Consider the following 22886-nt stretch of genomic DNA (forward strand, 5'->3'; position numbering starts at 1 on the left):
GACGTGGTATGTCAAGACCGCCTATTTAGTGTTAATTACATTGAAGTCTACAACTGAAAGGGGTAGCTGGACCCGGGTAAAATTTCAAGTGACATGGTTTCGTTTCATATTCGAGTGCGAAATTCATTACAATAGGTTATGAAGGAAGGAAATGGTTTATTTAACGACACACTCAACACATTTTATTTACGGTTATATGGCGTCGGACATATGGTTAAGAACCACACAGATATTGAGGGAGGAAACCCGATGTCGCCAGTTCATGGGCTACTCTTTTCGATTAGCAGCAAGGTATATTTTATATGCGTCATAACATAGACGGGAAAACACATACCACGGCCTTTGGTGTACCAGTCGTGGTGCACTGGCTGAGGCGAGAAATAGCCCAATGGGCCCACTAACGGGGATCGACCCGAAACCGACCGCGCATCAAGCGAGCGCTTTACCACTGGGCTACGTCTCGCCCCTATATAGGTTATGATGTTTCATACAGACTGGAAGTGGCGAATGCATGCGGTCCGACTGAGTCTGATTCATCTGCGGCTTTCATTTTGGGCATATACACCATTTTCGATTATTGCAGACGCACGAATCAAGTCTAAACGCTCTCACTGAAGTTAATGTATTTCGATTTTTATTTGTTTAACCCGTACCGCACGCACGCGCCGCGTCCAGTCTATATGAGCCTTTAAATTCAACTGAATTTGAAACATTCTGTCCTACATACGCCAATCATGTGTTTGGATTGTCTGGTCAGCTCTGAGGTTGATGGGTTACCAGTGTGTGGTAAACAAACGATGCCAAAAATACCACGCAATTCTTTAAATATGTCAACAATGACTGATTAGAAAGAAAAATAATCAAATGAGTCCACGTCAAGGATTCGATCATTCGACCTATCGCACCTTAAGCAGAGCCATTTTCGTTAAGCCTTCTTTTAAAAAGATCACTTAAGCCTGTGGTTAGAGGATCGTCTTCTTAGAGTAGAATTATAATCCTTAACATTAGACTGGTGTAAACATCAGACTAATAATCCTTGACATTAGATTGCAGCGTAAACATTATCATAATAATCTTTGACACTAAACTGTAGTGTAAACATTATTTTGTTAATTGAAATTTTACTGTAGCTCTTCTAAACACCTTCTTGATTTAAATTAATTGTGTTTTGGGGAACCCGACACTACCTACAAAAAATGCGCCGAAGGTATTTTTGTCCTGACGTATTATACATTATATATCTTTCGATTTATTTGTATTGATATGTAGATGAAGACATTACATAAATAACATTTTATATGGACCCTTAGGGGTGAATGTAATTATATTAAAAAAACAATAATACAAAATTATAAACAAAAACAAAAACTCCATCTACCCTGCCTAATTTGTTTCAGCATATTTCAGAAAGCACACAGTTTGAATCCCATGTGAATATAGTGCTCATATTTTCTGTTTTAGTTGTATAGTGTACCACTGTCCATTTTTTTTTAAACTCTGGTGGCTTACTGACCGGTGGACGTTTGTCCCATAGTGTTACCAGGCACCCTGTGGTTGTAGATACCATACGAAATACTTCTACCACAGCTAGCCAATGAATCTTTCACCAACATATAGACGCACTCTCGCTAGCTATTTCCCCATCCACGAAACGTATTCACGAGAGGTTTTGTCACACGCATATATATATTTAATTTGCACGTAACGAGTGCTGAGTGATACCTTGTAACAGGCTGGCCATAATCAGCAGTCATTTCAGAGATCGCCTATGTCTCGGCACCGTCATCGACCAATTCCATATCGACAGCGGTGGTTGCTGTTGGCAGAGCTAGAATCGATACCTGGTACCAACGCGAGACGAGTTCTTGGTAGTTTGGTCGTAGACGTAGTGCGGGACTATACAAACTTGAGAGCCGTGCGCAGTTGTTTGGCAAACACGCCAGAACTGGTTTAATGCTTCCCAGGAGGACTTCTTTTTCTCACTTGGAAGAAATCGTACGAGACGATACACTGAATCCAGAAAACAAATTGTAAGTTATTGAACTCGTGGTATATATATATATATATATATATATATATATATATATATATATATATATATGTTTTTGGTACTTTGTTTTTGGTTCATTTGTTGCTAATTTGCGTTTATAGATCAGCTATAAAGCTCAGTTTAAGTTAAAAACATCTTCTGTTATTCCAAAGACATATTACACGATAAACTGAAAACAAATTGTAAGTTACTGAACTCGTGAATTATAACATCTTTATGTTTGTATGTTTTGGGTTTGTTTGTTTGTTTGTTTGTTTGTTTTTTTTGGTGGGTTTTTTTTTTGTGTGTTTGTTTTTTGTGTTTGTTTTGTTTGGGGGGTTTTTTTTTGGGGGGGGGGGGGGGGGGGGGGGGTCATTTGTTGCTCATTTGCATTTATAGATGAACTATAAAGCTCACTTCAAATTTAACACTTCTGTTACTCCGAAAAAATCACATGATACGATATACTGAATACTGAAAAGAAAATGTAAGTTACCGAACTCGTCAGTAATAAAAAAAAAAAAAATTAATTTGTGTACTTTGTTTTTGTTTCATTTGCTGTTCTTTCGTGTTTATAGATGAGCTGTAAAGCTCACTTTATATATTTTTAAAACCCTTCTGTTACACCGAAAAAAATCATGTGACGAAATGCTGAATACTGAAAACAAATTGTAAGTTACTGAACTCGTCAGTGATAATTTTTTAAGTTTTGTTGCACCGAAAAAAGAATTCATATGAGATGAAATGCTAAATACTAAAAACAAATCGTAAGTTACTGACCTCGTGAGTTATATCTTTATGGTTGTTCTTTGTTTTTGGCTCATTTGCTTTTGGCTCATTTGCTTTTTCATGTTTATAGATGTCTTATAAAACTCACTTGAACTCAAATGCCGAATTGATACTAACCTACAGTTACTGCAATCAGGAGTTATAATCATCCTTAAGTAATGGACTTTTGTTTGCTTGTTCATGTGCTACTCACGCACATTTGAATGTATAACAGATGCAAATCTCAATGTATATAACGAGGAGAAGTAATATTTATCTATAGTTTCTGAAATCGAGAGTTACAACAATCTACAATTCTTATTGTTATTGAAGTCTAAAATTATAAAAAAAGAAAAAGAAATGAACTTCAAGTCCTGCAATTTTCCATTAAGTTATTGAAATCATAAGTTATAGTAAAGAATTTCAGTTAGTACTGCTGAAATGTTCATTAGTAATAATACAGGAATCGTGAGTCAAGACTTGAAATACATTATATGGAGTGGGCAGAAATCTTTGTTTCTCAGTTTTTAATCCGGAAGCAAACACCAGAAACAGAGAAGCAGTTTTACAAATTAGTTTTGAAATGAACTCCTTATTAGTCTGGTAATGTAACTGTCATAGCAACAGCGCGGGACATTTGAGACAAACACAGATGGTACTTATGATTTTTTTTTTCTCTCCTGAAAATGAGGAATTCTGGATATATCTGAAGTAGTTTCAAAAATAAGAAAGCAAACGTTGCTTGTAAAACAGATTAACATGTGTGTTTTAAACATTTGCTTCTTGTTCCTGTTAATGTGCATTGTAAGTTATAATAACGATCTTCAGTCATTGATACACTAAAAGCATATGATCTTTAATGAACGAGATTATTAAAACCCTAAGTTATAATAACGATCTTCAGTCATTGTACACTAAAATCATATGATCTCTAATGAACGAGATTATTAAATCCCTAAGTTATAATAACGATCTTCAGTCATTGATACACTAAAATCATCATATGATCTCTAATGAAGGAGATTATTAAAACCCTAAGTTATAATAACGATCTTCAGTCATTGATACACTAAAAGCATATGATCTCTAATAAACGAGATTATTAAAACCCTAAGTTATAATAACGATCTTCAGTCATTGATACACTAAAATCATCATATGATCTCTAATGAACGAGATTATTAAAACCCTAAGTTATAATAACGATCTTCAGTCATTGATACACTAAAAGCATATGATCTCTAATGAACGAGATTATTAAAACCCTAAGTTATAATAACGATCTTCAGTCATTGATACACTAAAAGCATATGATCTCTAATGAACGAGATTATTAAAACCCTAAGTTATAATAACGATCTTCAGTCATTGATACACTAAAATCAGCATATGATCTCTAATGAACGAGATTATTAAATCCCTAAGTTATAATAACGATCTTCAGTCATTGATACACTATAATCATCATATGATCTCTAATGAACGAGATTATTAAAACCCTAAGTTATAATAACGATCTTCAGTCATTGATACACTAAAAGCATATGATCTCTAATGAACGAGATTATTAAAACCCTAAGTTATAATAACGATCTTCAGTCATTGTACACTAAAATCATATGATCTCTAATGAACGAGATTATTAAATCCCTAAGTTATAATAACGATCTTCAGTCACTGATACACTAAAATCATCATATGATCTCTAATGAACGAGATTATTAAAACCCTAAGTTATAATAACGATCTTCAGTCATTGATACACTAAAAGCATATGATCTCTAATAAACGAGATTATTAAAACCCTAAGTTATAATAACGATATTCAGTCATTGATACACTAAAATCATCATATGATCTCTAATGAACGAGATTATTAAAACCCTAAGTTATAATAACGATCTTCAGTCATTGTACACTAAAATCATATGATCTCTAATGAACGAGATTATTAAAACCATAATTTATAATAACGATCTTCAGTCATTGATATACTATCATCATATGATCTCTAATGAACGAGAACCCTGAGTGAGTGCTCCGCAAGGCTCAATGGGTAGGTGTAAACCACTTGCACCGACCAGTGATCCATAACTGGTTCAACAAAGGCCATGGTTTGTGCTATCCTGCCTGTGGGAAGCGCAAATAAAAGATCCCTTGCTGCCTGTCGTAAAAAGAGTAGCCTATGTGGCGACAGCGGGTTTCCTCTAAAAACAGTGTCAGAATGACCATATGTTTGACGTCCAATAGCCGATGATAAGATAAAAAATCAATGTGCTCTAGCGGCGTCGTTAAATAAAACAAACTTTACTAATGAACGAGATTATTAAAACCATGATATTATGATGATCTTCAGTTATTGGTACACTAAACATTCCTGAGATAAATCAGTTCATATTGGAATTGCCTAAAGTGTGAGATCACCGTTTTTCTTATGGCTGTTCCAAACTTTAGAATGTTCATAAGAGATACTTTTAAAATATGCTTATTGCCCATAAAATACAATTAAATAATTGCCAATTTATTTCTACTTTTGTTTTCAATTCATGCTTAACCAATAAACCTAAAACATTATGGGTTTACTAACCACACACGTTTCCATTTTTATCTTTTGTTTAAACAGTGTTTATTTTCATTTCCTAAATCGGGGAATGGAAAGTATAATGTTATTATCCTTTGCATATAACAATGTGTTAAAACACTCCTGTGGTTAGCAACCAGTTTGATACTGAACAAGTAAACACACAATTAATATATGGTCTGTTTCATTGGAACCTTCAACAAGTTAATGAATTCTACAAATATTAATTAATGTAATTAATTACGGACTTGTCTCATTTTGCTCGTTCCAATGATGACAGAGTATATATCATTAAGTTATCTGTAATCACATCATTGGTTTCATTCTGATATTAATTACAGACTTCTGTCAAGTGGTTCAACATAGTGAAAAATGAGAAAGGGATAAATTCATTCCACTGATTTTGGGGGTGTTGTCTGGAGTGTTTCTCAAAACGTCTTCAGATACTGTTAAGTATGCTAATGTTAAAATAAATCCATGCCGCCCAATGTTAAGCAATATGCCGTGTTTGGAAATTTGTATACGGCATACAAATTCAATAATAATAATAAACCAGTATATATTATTTCATCGTCATACGTTGGTTTATTATTTAGTGGGTTTGTTTTAATATTGCCTTCTCTTTTATTGCACTCTTTCGGTTGTGGAGATGGGTGGGAGATTGAACGTAACCTAGTGGTAAAACGCTTGCTTAATGTCTGATCTATCCACTGAGCCATTTCTGTTTTCAGTCAGGGCTCCACAACTGGTGAAAAAAAGTCTTGGTATGTTATATTCTGTCTGTGGGATGGTACATATAAAAAGATCCCCTGCTGATAATCGAATAGTGTAGCCAATGGAGTAGCGGTAATGGAATAGCGGCAATGGAGTAGCGGTAATGGCGTTCCTGTCTTATTATATGTGTAGTCATTAATCATATTTCTGACGCCATATAACTGTAAATTATAAAAACACGTGTTGAGCGTTTCGTTTAATAAAACAGTTCTTCCTTGCGATCGCGTAGCACAATGTATACTCTTGCTTAAAATAAATCCCAATTCTGGTTTTCACAATGAGGTTTAACGGCTCAATGTGGAGGTGTAATGGATATATAGAAGGATGATGGCAAGAACCCATGAGTCGCTGTATAAACACATTGATGATATCAGTTCCATGTTCAAAGACAGCAAGCGACGCTAACGTTCTATGTGAAGAATTTAGGTGTAAAACGCGATATATCCTTTTTTTGGATTTTCTATAAAAGTGATTTTTTTAATTGGCGTATATCGCGTTTTGATAAAAAAAAAAAAAAAAAAAACTACGGGATTTACCCAATAAAATTTCATAAGGATCACTCAGCGGGCCTACGATTAGCCCTTACTGACATACAATAATGGCTTTAACTAAAAAAAAAAAAGAAAATGGTTTATATCGCGTTTTGCGCCTGAACTTCATGTGTTCATTTGGTTTAACGTGAAGCGCATAAACTAGTCTTTAGTAGACAATGTTTGTCTGCACTGTCTGGCTTAACTGGGTCCAAGTGTTCGCGAAAGGTGAGTGCGCTCTGCTCCACCGGTTGCCTTCCGTCATGCTAACAGGCTGTTTGTCAAGTAGCCTATAAGTACAAAATAAACTGTATATCAGATGAATTCTCAAACAGTAAATGAGTAGCAAGAGCGCTCATAGGAAATGACAAATTGAGAATATGATGCGAGGATAAATCAACATATAATTCAATTTACTGTTCTTAAAATGGTGCTTACTCTGGCTTGGTCTTTTACTGGTCGTTATCAACACCAGTCCCCACCCCTTCTCACAAACAGACTCTATATAAGCTCCGTTTATACTATAATCGAAAAGAGTATCCCATGGCATGTCGACAGCGGGTTTCCTCTGAAGTGATCTCTGTGGTATTTAACCATATGTCCATCTCAATTCAATTCTTTATTGTATATAAGGCCATCGGGCTATATATATATATATATATATATATATATATATATATATATATATATATATATATATATATATATATATATATATATATATCTCGTATATTGACCTATTCTGGGATCAGTTGCTCAAGCGAATTAGCCAGCTGTTTGGGCAACAAAACAAAACAGAAACGTTTATTATTGCATATTACATTTCCAAAAATATCCAAAAGTAGATATTTATACACGCCCATGGTCAGCTTTCCAAAAACATCCACAAGTAGATATTTATACAAGCCCATGGTCAACTTAACCATTTTTGAACAACTGGCCCCTGGTGCAGATAACAGTATTAACCATATGTCCGACGCCATATAACCGTAATTAAAATGTGTTAAATAAAACATTTCTTCTTTCTTTATTTCAATTTATTTTCGTGCTTATATCCAATTAAGGTTCAGGCACGCTATCCTGGGCACACACACCTCAGCTTCTTGGGCTATCTGTCCAGGATAGTGGGCTAGTGGTTAGGTGTTAGTGAGAGAGAAGAGGGTGTAGTGACCTTACACCTACCCATTGAGTTCTTAAGAACTCGCTCTGGGTGGGAGCCGGTACCGGGCTACGAACCCTGTACCTACCAACCTGTAGTCCGATGGCCTAATCGCTGCGCCACCTTTTCCCCGATTTCCGTCGCTGGCTAGACCTCGGGATGCACATCTTCTTGATTATTGGGTTAACTAGCTAAACTGATCACCAATAATCTTATCTGACCATCTTAACTGTACGACGGGAAATCGAGTGCGATCCACTTAGCGAAGTCTCACTGTGTCAAATACACTCGTACGTCTTAACCAAATTCCGAAAGTAAATTAAAGCTTGCAATGGTGGACAGAATACGGATGATATTCCCGTGTAACTCCGTTAAGAGGTATTAGTTTCACTAGATAGATTCACTTCTGTCATAAATTGGAAAGAGGGTAATTGTTATATTGTAAACTAGGTGCCTAGAGGGGTTTTTGACGAATAGTACCGTCATTGTGTAGGTTATTAGTTGGCATAGGGAATTATTATAAGCAAAGGTGTTAGTGTCCTTTGTACATTGCTGTTATTATTAACATTGATGTCATATTAAATGGTAAACAATATCAATGTAGTCTCAAATAACAATAGATAAAGAGTCTCTCTGTTTTGCAGATTTTTTTTTTTTTTATGGCACGAATCTGAAGAAAATCAATCTTATGAGCGAGTTTTAGCGAGCTCCAAAGCATATTTTATTTAGCCAAGAGAACGGGTTTAATCACTTTCTAGCTTTATATTTGTATAAATATAATATTCACTGCATTGTATTTTCTGTCCCGTGTCGGGCCACTGGCTATCCAGAGACGGGACAGACATGCTTGAAACCTTCGTGGTATAAGAGCATGGCAAAATTATCCGCTCTGCATTTTATTTGTGTACTCCTTCTCTCGCCTGATATTTGTAAATTGAACGTGATCATGTTTGTCGTCCACTTTAGTATGAAGATCAGAACCGCTTTGCACTCTGTATGAACGGACCGGCCTCGGTGGCGTCGTGGTTAGGCCATCGGTCTACAGGCTGGTAGGTACCAGTCGAGGCATGGGATGTTTAATCCAGATACCGACTCCAAACCCTGAGTGAGTGCTCCGCAAGCCTCAATGGGTATGTGTAAACCACGTGCACCGACCAGTGATCCATAACTGGTTCAACAAAAGCCATGGTTTGTGCTATCCTGCCTGTGGGAAGCGGAAATAAAAGTTACCTTGCTGCCTGTCGTAAAAGAGTAGCCTATGTGGCGACAGCGGGTTTCCTCTAAAAACAGTGTCCGAATGACCATATGTTTGACGTCCAATAGCCGATATTAAAATAAAAAATATCAATATGCTCTAGTGGCGTCGTTAAATAAAACAAACTTTACTGTTTGAACGGCGTAGCGCTTTAACACGAAGCTGTTCGTGATCATACATTATATGAAATGAATCCGAAATCACACTGTGACATCGCGCTACTAATGGTGGTTATAATTGCTTCTATGATCATAATCCTCCAAGGGACGAAATGTAACCCAGTGATAAAGTGCTCGCCTTATGCGCGATCGATCCCCGTCGTTGGGTCTGTTCGTCTACATTTTGTTCCAGCCAGTGCTCTACAACTGCTGTAACAAAGGCCATACTGTGCACTGTCCTGTCAGTAAAGTAGTGCATTTAAAAGATCTATAGGAAGGAAATGTTTAATTAACGACGCACTCAACACATTTCATTTACGGTTATATGGCTAAGGACCACCAAGATATTGAGAGCGGAAACCCGCTGTCGCCACTTCATGGGCTACTCTTTTTGATTAGCAGTAAGGGCTCTTTTATATGCACCATCCTACAGACAGGATAGTACATACCACGTAGATCTATAGGCGCTGATTGAAAAGTGTAGCCCTAGGAAGTGGCAAAGTTGGGGACAGTGACCCTGCCTCCCCTCCCCCCACTGCCTTCATTGAAGGACTGACTGGGGTGTTATATAATCTAGTGGGTCCAATGTAAGGCGGCAGTGGCGTGGTGCCTACGATCCTACAATCTATTGTTAAAGCATTTCAGTCAGGCATCCTCTACATATATTGTTTCTGATAGCTTAATGCCGTGTTTCGATTTGGTCAATTACAGCCAAGTTTATGCATACTTTTTAAAAGTATTTTGAAATCATTTTGTTGAATTTGACTCTGAACGGGAACCAACAGAATAAAGAGGTTTGTTATATTTAACAACAACACAAGATCACAATGATTTATTAATGATCGGCTATTGGATGTCAACCATTTGGTAATTTTGACATATAGTCTTAGAGAAAAAAAAACCACTGTATTTTTTCATTTGTAGCAAGGGATCTTTTATATGCACTATCCCACCGACAGAATGGCACATACCACGGCCTTTGATATACCAGTTGTGGTGCACTGGCTAGAGCGAGAAATACACTCCCCACCCCCCACCCCACATACACTTCCCAAATGCATGTTCAACCTTTTTTTCTTGTTTTTCTTGAGGTGTGTTGTTTTATTTTGTTACTAAAACGTATCTATAACTTTGACGTTAAACTGACTTTCGTCGTCATTTTGGGTTATTTTAGGGTAACAGAAACAAATTTAGGAATTACATGTTAGATCTTATAGCTCTGTATCGATTTAAACATTATTCCACTCAGTGATGCGTCATAACCTGGGATCTGTTCAGCAAAACGTTTCCGACACTCTGATAAAAGTTGACAGATCCACTGCCCGCACGTGCATGTCTCAATGGCGCGCTTAGTCCAAATCACTCAAAAATGACGTCTTGTTATTTCGTGTATTACCGTAAACGCTTTATCCATATACGTGCTTGACAACACACAATACACATTGGCCCCACGTCCCATATTGCGCTCTTCTACATGCAGACAGTTGTCAGTCAGACCAAAGAAACGTCAAGTCATTGGCTTAGCCAGGGTCCCGTTTTACGAAGTGTTCTTAGCGCTAAAATCATCATAAGTGCATGAAGTAGTTAGGCAATTAAGGTAATTTTAGCGCTAAGATCGCTTCGTAAAACGGAGCCCTGTAGGATTTTATATGGAGATGCACCCACATTGGTGAGGAGCGACAACACTGTCTATGAGTCAATGACAAAAATATAAAATGTGGTGGGAAAAAAACGGCCCCCCCCCCCCCCCCCCCCCCCCCCCCCCCCGCTCCTCCGGTTACGCCAGTGCGTCAAGTGTAGTTAATCCAACTACAACCATCTGTAAACCTACTACAGATGAAAGGAAGGTGTTTGTTTTATAGACACCCCCAGAATGTGGTTGAGAGACGGAATGCATCTCAGTGATACAGCGCCCGCTTGAGGTGCGACAGGACGTAGGTTCGATCATCCCTGATGACGTCGGGTATTTGTTTTCATCGTCCCAACCAGTGCCTAATATAGTGATCTGTGTATGAGAAGGTGCATAATTATAAAACGATCCCCTGCTGCATGCTCGATAGCAGTAGCGTATGCGGTGGAAACGGATTTCCTTTCATTCTATGCCAAATGTCGAAATGACCATATATATGTTAGACACCAAATGCTGCAAAGATGTCTAACGTTTGACTGTGCAAGACAGAAACTCTGGCCACATCCCAGAACAATCAGGGAAAACATTGCAGCGAAAGACATGATCCTACTTCTGACTACGGAGTTCAATGAGTCAGCAAGACTTCTGATTTGGATGTTAAGGAACATAAAGGAACTGAAAGCGGTAGAAGAGAACATCAAACGGCTGTAGTTTAAAATGCGTTGAGGTGTCTCTAGACAAATATTTCTTTCTTTTTGTGACGGAACATGCTCTTAAATTTCTTTTCGCCTGTGGCGATATTAATTGTTTTAGAGGGTCGTGTGCAGCCTCAATATGCACTTAAGCCCAGGTGGGCACTTTGTTACGTAATACCTCTGCGCGACGGTCGTCGAGCTCTTCTAATACACACCCAGCCCATGTGCGCAGGCCATGTGGCCAGTAGTTACGTAATACCTCCACGAGTTCTGTTTTACAACCAGGGCATTGTCAGCGAACTGGCGACAGTAAGTCTGACCATCTAAGAAAAATATGCCGGCTTGGTCTCTGTGGAAATATCACTTGTAGGTATTCGGTGCCGCGATGTACCCCCAGGCGATATTCGGTTTTATAATAAATAGCTAGGGTTTTAGAGATATCAGGGAGAAACATAGCAAGGCTGCAGGGGAAAGGGACGTCGTCCACTGAACGAAATATATAAGTTCAGTCCGGACGTGGTAATTATATATTATTTCTGCTCTGTGTATAACCTTGATGTGACTTTAAATATTTTAATACTGTATTATACCAATATTATTTAGACGGTGCTGCCGGTCATCTGACGCAGTAAACTGTAGGCTCACTGTCTAAATAATTATTAAAGCTTAACCAGTCATCCTAGAGGACCTAGGTAAACTGTAGGTTATTGTCTTTATTGTGATAGGTACCAGTATTAATTCTGTGTTACAAGGTTACTGAATGAGTAGTTAAGGGTTAATTAAAAATTAACCAGTTCGGAATAGAGTTGTAATTCCTTTATTAATTAAGTTCCCCTGGCAGCGTTTCTCAATTATCACACGTTACTGAATGAGAAGTAAGGGTTATTTAAAAATTAACCAGTTAGGAATAGAGTTGTAATTCCTTTATTAATTAAGTTCCCCTGGAAGCGTTTCTCAATTATCACACGTGTGGGTGTTGTGTCACGGTGAAGTGATTAGAATATTGTGTAAACTAGATACCTAGAGATTAACTAATTAAATGATCAGTTCTTGGTTGTTATTATTTGTTGTTAAGTAACTACTGCGGCAGTACATTTGTCAGCGTAGGTTAATACAGATTCCAAAGTGTATTGTGTTTTTGTTGTATTTTCTAGTGAGCTAAACGTGCTATAATAATATATACTTTATATAAGATCTTATCTCTGATCATACCTAGACGAGCCACGCGGGTATAACTGCCCGTTACAGGGAGATCTAATAGATATACAGTTAGGAGAGATATTTGGATAATCGTGTGTTTCATTCAGTTACGGGTATTATAGGATCCCCGTGACACTTTTCCTTCCAAAACCTGTTTCTTAAATGTCAACAACATGGTCTGGAGTTGTAGAGACGAAGCCACACTACCGCCACGTAATCTACTCCTCAAGAATGGGACGACGGGATATTACTTTTACCACAGACCTGATATTACTTACCGCACACAAAGATTGACCTTTAGTGTAGGTCTTACTGCGTGAACACGCACAATCAATAATTCAATCTGACTTTGTGGCTCACTGTTCGATGGGATGCTAAATTAGAACACGCAACGAGGCATAAAATGATACCTCAAAAATATTACTGTGCTTTTCTCTAAGGCGTTGACTAAGGTCGTTCTGACTTATAACCGCAAGTATAATTATATTGAAGATTTTATGAATGTTCACAGACACATAGAATGAATGAATGAATGAATGAATGAATGTTTAACGACACCCCAGCACGAAAAATACATCGGCTATTGGGTGTCAAACTATGGTAATGCAAACAAGGTGATGAGCAACATCAATATAAAAATTCAAGATTTAAATAAAAACAGTGTAAAGAACTGTGCAAAAATACAAGTATCACAGAGAGACACTGACTTTTACTCAAAATTTCAATTTGTGCTGTATTCGCCATGTTCAAAGAGAATGTTACACCCCTGCACCACGGTGAGGTTACAGCACGCGCAGGGGACACACACACATAGAGACAAGCACACACACGCACGCATGCGCGCATATACATACATACATTCATACATGGTTTGAGTCCCACCAACGGCATGAGACAATTTGTGAGGCCAAAACGGATTTAATTATCCCCTGCGCCAGTGCGTTAATATCTATGTATGTAACAGTCAACCTCGACATACATACACTATATAGATATTATTACATTAATACATACATACATACATACATACATACATACATACATACATACACACACATGCATTGAATACATTACATACATACATACATACATACATACATACATACATACATACATACACCATTTATTTCTCTGGATCAATCATTTAACTGGGGATGTTTTAATCCGTAGGCAGTATGGTTTTATTGACGTTGAGAAAAAACACACAAAAAGAAACATAAAAACAATTTGTACTACGTTTGATGTAACATTTACGGTACATTACCAGACGGTTTCAAATTACAGTAGGTCAATATTCTTGTAAAACTTGAGCAAGTAGGCTAACTACTGTTGACATAAAATAACGTCTTGTGTCACTACAAAAATTACAGTGCATTACTGCTGCCAGTAAATTACTCTAATTTGAACACAACACACGCGCGCGTATGCTCAAAACAAGTACACATTGTGTGTGTATATATATATATAATATATATCGCTATCTCTCTGTCTGTGTCTGTCTGTCTGTCTGTCTCTCTCTCTCTCTCTCTCTCTCTCTCTCTCTCTCTCTCTCTCTCTCTCTCTCTCTCTCTCTCTCTCTCTCTCTCACACACACACACACACACACACACACACACACACACCACGTGCGCACGTATGTATACATGTATTATTGTAAAAAATGTATCGTTTAATGAATACAAAACACCAAGACCAATACAAAACCACAGTGCAAAGTACACACCCTTTATTAAGCTTAGTTAGGAATATGAATCTCTTCGTTTCTATATTATAACTGGAAGCTTATTAAAATGCTGTACAATGGTTGTTAAAATGAGCAAATACAAAAAGAGACAAGGGCAAAGACAAGACAAAAATACTGTTAACCATTTGATCAGGAAAGCACATTATTTTGTAAATTAACTTTGTTCTACGTCTTATTGAGTTTGCATGCCTTGTTAGGCAACGTAATGAGAAACGAAGAGAGGAACACGTGATGCTGAAAGGAAAATCAATCTATTATCAGACACACACACACACACACACACGCGCGCGCGCACGCACATACACACACACATAAACACGCATACGCATACATCCATACCCACATACATCAATACATGCACACATACAAACAAGTTAAAGTTTAACGACACCACTAAAGCACATTGATTTATTTATCGTCGGATATTGAATGTCAAACATTTGGTAATTCCATTATATAGGCTTAGAGAGGAAGCCCGCTATATGTTTCTATTAATATCAAGGGATATTTTATATGCACCATCCCACAGAAAGGCTAGCACATACCACGACCTTTGATATACCTGTCGTGGTGTTCTGGATGGAACGAAAAAGAGCCCAATGGGCAAACGACGAGGTTCGGTCCTAGACCAACCGCGCATCAGCCATGTGCTTTACCACAGGGCTATGCCCCTACATACATACATACATACATACATACATACATACATACCTACATACATACATACCTACATACATACATACCTACATACCTACATACCTACATAGATACCTACATACATACATACATAGATACCTACATACATACCTACCTACATACATACATACGTACATACATTCTTAAATACATACGTATATACGTTCATTCATTCTTAAATACATACATACAATATATACATACATACATACCTACATACCTACATACATACTTACATACATACATTCCTTTTTTATGGAAGCTACGATAGCTCAGAGCGTATCGTGGTTAGCCTTGCAATTTGCGGGCGAATCGGTGCCACAGGTTCGAGTCCAAGCAACGGTATGGGACACTTTGTGAGGCCAGAAAGGATTTAATTATCCCCTGCGCCAGTGCGTTAATATCTATGTATGTAACAGTCAACCTCGACATACATACACTATATAGATATTATTACATTAATACATACATACATACATACATACATACATACATACACACACATGCATTGAATACATTACATACATACATACATACATACATACATACATACACCATTTATTTCTCTGGATCAATCATTTAACTGGGGATGTTTTAATCCGTAGGCAGTATGGTTTTATTGACGTTGAGAAAAAAAACACAAAAAGAAACATAAAAACAATTTGTACTACGTTTGATGTAACATTTACGGTACATTACCAGACGGTTTCAAATTACAGTAGGTCAATATTCTTGTAAAACTTGAGCAAGTAGGCTAACTACTGTTGACATAAAATAACGTCTTGTGTCACTACAAAAATTACAGTGCATTACTGCTGCCAGTAAATTACTCTAATTTGAACACAACACACGCGCGCGTATGCTCAAAACAAGTACACATTGTGTGTGTATATATATATATATATAATATATATCGCTATCTCTCTGTCTGTGTCTGTCTGTCTCTCTCTCTCTCTCTCTCTCTCTCTCTCTCTCTCTCTCTCTCTCTCTCTCAAACACACACACACACACACACACACACACACACACACACACACACCACGTGCGCACGTATGTATACATGTATTATTGTAAAAAATGTATCGTTTAATGAATACAAAACACCAAGACCAATACAAAACCACAGTGCAAAGTACACACCCTTTATTAAGCTTAGTTAGGAATATGAATCTCTTCGTTTCTATATTATAACTGGAAGCTTATTAAAATGCTGTACAATGGTTGTTAAAATGAGCAAATACAAAAAGAGACAAGGGCAAAGACAAGACAAAAATACTGTTAACCATTTGATCAGGAAATCACATTATTTTGTAAATTAACTTTGTTCTACGTCTTATTGAGTTTGCATGCCTTGTTAGGCAACGTAATGAGAAACGAAGAGAGGAACACGTGATGCTGAAAGGAAAATCAATCTATTATCAGACACACACACACACACACGCGCGCGCGCACGCACATACACACGCACATAAACACGCATACGCATACATCCATACCCACATACATCAATACATGCACACATACAAACAAGTTAAAGTTTAACGACACCACTAAAGCACATTGATTTATTTATCGTCGGATATTGAATGTCAAACATTTGGTAATTCCATTATATAGGCTTAGAGAGGAAGCCCGCTATATGTTTCTATTAATATCAAGGGATATTTTATATGCACCATCCCACAGAAAGGCTAGCACATACCACGACCTTTGATATACCTGTCGTGGTGTTCTGGATGGAACGAAAAAGAGCCCAATGGGCAAACGACGAGGTTCGATCCTAGACCAACCGCGCATCAGCCATGTGCTTTACCACAGGGCTATGCCCCGCCCCTACATACATACATACATACATACATACATACATACATACCTACATACATACCTACATACATACATACCTACATACATACATACCTACATACCTACATACCTACATAGATACCTACATACATACATACATAGATACCTACATACATACCTACCTACATACATACATACGTACATACATTCTTAAATACATACGTATATACGTTCATTCATTCTTAAATACATACATACAATATATACATACATACATACATACATACATACATACCTACATACCTACATACATACTTACATACATACATTCCTTTTTTATGGAAGCTTCGATAGCTCAGAGCGTATCGTGGTTAGCCTTGCAATTTGCGGGCGAATCGGTGCCACAGGTTCGAGTCCAAGCAACGGTATGGGACACTTTGTGAGGCCAGAAAGGATTTAATTATCCCCTGCGCCAGTGCGTTAATATCTATGTATGTAATAGTCAACCTCGACATACATACAATATATAGATATTCATACATCAATACATACTAGCCAGTGCCAGGTCTGCCCACTGTTTCATGCACGTAAGCGGGATCGACCGCGTAGATTGTAGGCCCCATGCATATGGTTGAGTTAAAGAAACTTCCTTTTTTATGGAAGCTTCGATAGCTCAGAGCGTATCGTGGTTAGCCTTGCAATTTGCTGGCGAATCGGTGCAGGTACGAATACTGTCGACTAACGATCGTTCTATTTTTGTGGAACGTAGTTGGTCTGATTGGTAGCGTTCCGGCCCAACAATTGCGGGCGATTGGGTGCCACAGGTTCGGGTCTCGGTAACGGCATGAGGAAATTTGTGAAGGCAATAAAGGATTTTAATATCCCCTGTGCCAGTGCGTCATTGAATATATGTATGTTTAAGTCAAAACCCGACATACATACAATAGAGATATTCAAAATATAAAAATACATATATAGCCAGTGCCAGGTCTGTCCACATCTGCATGTAAGTCAAACGTTGCCAAGCCATGGGGCCTTAGAACCGCGTGGTTGTTGGACAGGTACGAATACTGTCGACTAACGATCGTTCTATTTTTGTGGAACGTAGTTGGTCTGATTGGTAGCGTTCCGGCCCAACAATTGCGGGCGATTGGGTGCCACAGGTTCGGGTCTCGGTAACGGCATGAGGAAATTTGTGAAGGCAATAAAGGATTTTAATATCCCCTGTGCCAGTGCGTCATTGAATATATGTATGTTTAAGTCAAAACCCGACATACATACAATAGAGATATTCAAAATATAAAAATACATATATAGCCAGTGCCAGGTCTGTCCACATCTGCATGTAAGTCAAACGTTGCCAAGCCATGGGGCCTTAGAACCGCGTGGTTGTTGGACAGGTACGAATACTGTCGACTAACGATCGTTCTATTTTTGTGGAACGTAGTTGGTCTGATTGGTAGCGTTCCGGCCCAACAATTGCGGGCGATTGGGTGCCACAGGTTCGGGTCTCGGTAACGGCATGAGGAAATTTGTGAAGGCAATAAAGGATTTTAATATCCCCTGTGCCAGTGCGTCATTGAATATATGTATGTTTAAGTCAAAACCCGACATACATACAATAGAGATATTCAAAATATAAAAATACATACATACTTACATACATACATTCCTTTTTTATGGAAGCTTCGATAGCTCAGAGCGTATCGTGGTTAGCCTTGCAATTTGCGGGCGAATCGGTGCCACAGGTTCGAGTCCAAGCAACGGTATGGGACACTTTGTGAGGCCAGAAAGGATTTAATTATCCCCTGCGCCAGTGCGTTAATATCTATGTATGTAATAGTCAACCTCGACATACATACAATATATAGATATTCATACATCAATACATACTAGCCAGTGCCAGGTCTGCCCACTGTTTCATGCACGTAAGCGGGATCGACCGCGTAGATTGTAGGCCCCATGCATATGGTTGAGTTAAAGAAACTTCCTTTTTTATGGAAGCTTCGATAGCTCAGAGCGTATCGTGGTTAGCCTTGCAATTTGCGGGCGAATCGGTGCCACAGGTTCGAGTCCAAGCAACGGTATGGGACACTTTGTGAGGCCAGAAAGGATTTAATTATCCCCTGCGCCAGTGCGTTAATATCTATGTATGTAATAGTCAACCTCGACATACATACAATATATAGATATTCATACATCAATACATACTAGCCAGTGCCAGGTCTGCCCACTGTTTCATGCACGTAAGCGGGATCGACCGCGTAGATTGTAGGCCCCATGCATATGGTTGAGTTAAAGAAACTTCCTTTTTTATGGAAGCTTCGATAGCTCAGAGCGTATCGTGGTTAGCCTTGCAATTTGCTGGCGAATCGGTGCCACAGGTTCGAGTCCAAGCAACGGTATGGGACACTTTGTGAGGCCAGAAAGGATTTAATTATCCCCTGCGCCAGTGCGTTAATATCTATGTATGTAATAGTCAACCTCGACATACATACAATATATAGATATTCATACATCAATACATACTAGCCAGTGCCAGGTCTGCCCACTGTTTCATGCACGTAAGCGGGATCGACCGCGTAGATTGTAGGCCCCATGCATATGGTTGAGTTAAAGAAACTTCCTTTTTTATGGAAGCTTCGATAGCTCAGAGCGTATCGTGGTTAGCCTTGCAATTTGCTGGCGAATCGGTGCCACAGGTTCGAGTCCAAGCAACGGTATGGGACACTTTGTGAGGCCAGAAAGGATTTAATTATCCCCTGCGCCAGTGCGTTAATATCTATGTATGTAATAGTCAACCTCGACATACATACAATATATAGATATTCATACATCAATACATACTAGCCAGTGCCAGGTCTGCCCACTGTTTCATGCACGTAAGCGGGATCGACCGCGTAGATTGTAGGCCCCATGCATATGGTTGAGTTAAAGAAACTTCCTTTTTTATGGAAGCTTCGATAGCTCAGAGCGTATCGTAGTTAGCCTTGCAATTTGCGGGCGAATCGGTGCCACAGGTTCGAGTCCAAGCAACGGTATGGGACACTTTGTGAGGCCAGAAAGGATTTAATTATCCCCTGCGCCAGTTCGTTAATATCTATGTATGTAATAGTCAACCTCGACATACATACAATATATAGATATTCATACATCAATACATACTAGCCAGTGCCAGGTCTGCCCACTGTTTCATGCACGTAAGCGGGATCGACCGCGTAGATTGTAGGCCCCATGCATATGGTTGAGTTAAAGAAACTTCCTTTTTTATGGAAGCTTCGATAGCTCAGAGCGTATCGTGGTTAGCCTTGCAATTTGCGGGCGAATCGGTGCCACAGGTTCGAGTCCAAGCAACGGTATGGGACACTTTGTGAGGCCAGAAAGGATTTAATTATCCCCTGCGCCAGTGCGTTAATATCTATGTATGTAATAGTCAACCTCGACATACATACAATATATAGATATTCATACATCAATACATACATACATACCTACATACCTACATACATACCTACATACCTACATACCTACATACATACCTACATACCTACATACCTACATACATACATACATACTTACATACATAAGTCCAAAGACAAATATAAAAAGAGATAAAGTAAAGGTCATTCAAAGTACAACGAAAACGTACAAATGAAGGAAAACAATTTGCCAGATAATTGAGAATGGTACCGATGTCTATTAACCTTTCAAACGCATCACCAGGGGATACAGCAATATTTGATATAAATCTCTTCATTGATAAGATGTCAGTATCGACATTACAAACCACAACTTGATATTTCTGTCAACAGTTTTATCGTAATTTGGATACCATTGCTTTAAGACTAATTCCTTTTTAGTTTTCGGGAAAAGGTTTAATACAGGAATGGGCCCTTTTGGTAAACATTCTAAATGATATGTTAGATGTCGTTACCAACGTGTATGAGGTGTTATAGGTTGTATGTCCGATCCCTCTTAGTGTATTTAGACCAACTAGATGGCGATATGACCGATGGTGCCCGCGTGAAACAAATGATGGTGGATTTGCTGGTCAAGTTGGCAATGGACTACTAAATAAATAATCCTAGTTCAGATAAAATCTAACTTATATGTGTTTAGCATCATGTCAGTATGAAATCCGAAACGCAACCGAGATTCAGAGCCTGATTCCATTAAACTTAATACAAGAACTGAAAGAAGTACGCATGAACTGATGACGTAGACCACAAAACTGTTGAACTCGTTTTCGAAAACAATAATGACACTTCTGTATTATCTCGTCATATAGCCCAGTGGTAAAGCGCTCGCTTGATGCGCGATCGGTTTGAGATCGATCCCCGTCGGTGGGCCCATTGGGCTATTTCTCGCTCCAGCCAGTGCACCACGACTGGTACATTAAAGGCCGTGGTATGTGCTATCCTGTTACTTGTTGCTAATCGAAAAGAGTAGCCCATGAAGTAGCGACAGCGGGTTTTCTCCCTCAATATCCGTGTGGTTCTAAACCATACGTCCGACGCCATATAACCGTAAATAAAATGTGTTGAGTGCGTCGTTAAATAAACTATTTCCTTCCTACCTATCTCGTCACATTTACGTTAAACACTCAATTTTCTGGACACATTTAAGTTCCAAAGAGCAGTGTTTGACAAATGTTTGAGAAAGTCACCAGCCCTCACAGAATCTTACCCTAGTGCACTATGTATAATACTAATACACTGTGAGTTGTCTGCGTAGTTTCAGCGTATTGTATCTGTATTACTATAATACATAGGGCACTAGCATCTGTATTACTATAATACATAGGGCACTAGCATCTGTATTACTATAATACATAGGGCACTAGCATTTGTATTACTATAATACTTAGGGCACTAGCCAAAGATTATGTTAGAGCTAGTGACTTTAACATTTATCAAACACTGCTCTTTTAAACTTCATAGTGTCGAGACAATCCAGTGTAATTAGATAATTTTCACTAGCCCAGACCAAAATTTCACTACCAGGGGCCGATGGCTAGTGGATTTGTCAAACTCTGAAAAGAGGGAAACACACCATCCACTACACACACACATACAGACGTTCTCACGTCCCTTCCCTACTGATTGTCCTTAGTTAAGATATTTTGGAATATCGGAATTGCCATTAGGGTAGGAGTACTTTCCATACGAGTACAAAGACAGATAACCATATTTGGCAGATGCAAAATTACATTTTCAGAAAATGCATTACTTTTTTCGTGTTCATATCCTTTAAAGGCTCAACTACTAATTCGGAGATAAAGTCCATGCGGATCTTCTTCTGGAACCAATTGGGGCGTGAGTTTAGCGGAGACTAGACAGTACACTAATCACATTTCTACAGTGTATGTAGAAATTAAGTTCTATTCGCGTTGTTAAAAGGCTGCTTTGCATGCCATTAGCAACAGTCCACAATAGTGTGGACATGATCATCGGCTGCGAGATCAAATAAGATCACATGAATCAATCATAATTTCACCGAATTTTACTAACGAATATTTTCGTTGATATTTCGCTGGTTACTGGCATTCAGTACCTTTGTAAGGAGACGAAAACGCGAACATGATGATGGTGAGTTTTATTATGTATCAAATCCCGGGTCAACATCATTACTTCCCATTAACTAAATGTTGTATGGGCAGCACTTCATCAAATAGTTTAATGTCTTCCTCATAATATTCCTTTTGTATGATGGTGTTCCTATGGTATGCCAATAAAGGTTTTTGAAACCACAGTGGTTTACTAGAGTAAATGAGTTTCGAGGGAATGATTTAATGGAAATGAGAGTCTTCAGATATGCATATTCTGACTAAATATATGATATTCTGATTGTACACACTCAACTCA

At 38.3% G+C, this 22886-nt stretch overlaps 1 protein-coding gene across 1 annotated transcript in view; it reads left to right on the top strand.

Moving 5' to 3' along the window:
* The first annotated feature begins 1834 nt into the window (after positions 1 to 1834).
* The window catches only part of LOC121370696, a 74114-nt gene continuing 53062 nt past the window's right edge, over positions 1835 to 22886 (top strand). Inside the window, exon 1 of the mRNA XM_041496106.1 lies at positions 1835 to 2030. The gene's annotated coding sequence lies outside the window, so the exon portion shown is untranslated. The remainder of the gene's footprint in view (positions 2031 to 22886) is intronic.

This window comes from Gigantopelta aegis, chromosome 4 (genome assembly GCF_016097555.1).
Source record: "Gigantopelta aegis isolate Gae_Host chromosome 4, Gae_host_genome, whole genome shotgun sequence".
Classification (NCBI taxonomy): domain Eukaryota; kingdom Metazoa; phylum Mollusca; class Gastropoda; order Neomphalida; family Peltospiridae; genus Gigantopelta; species Gigantopelta aegis.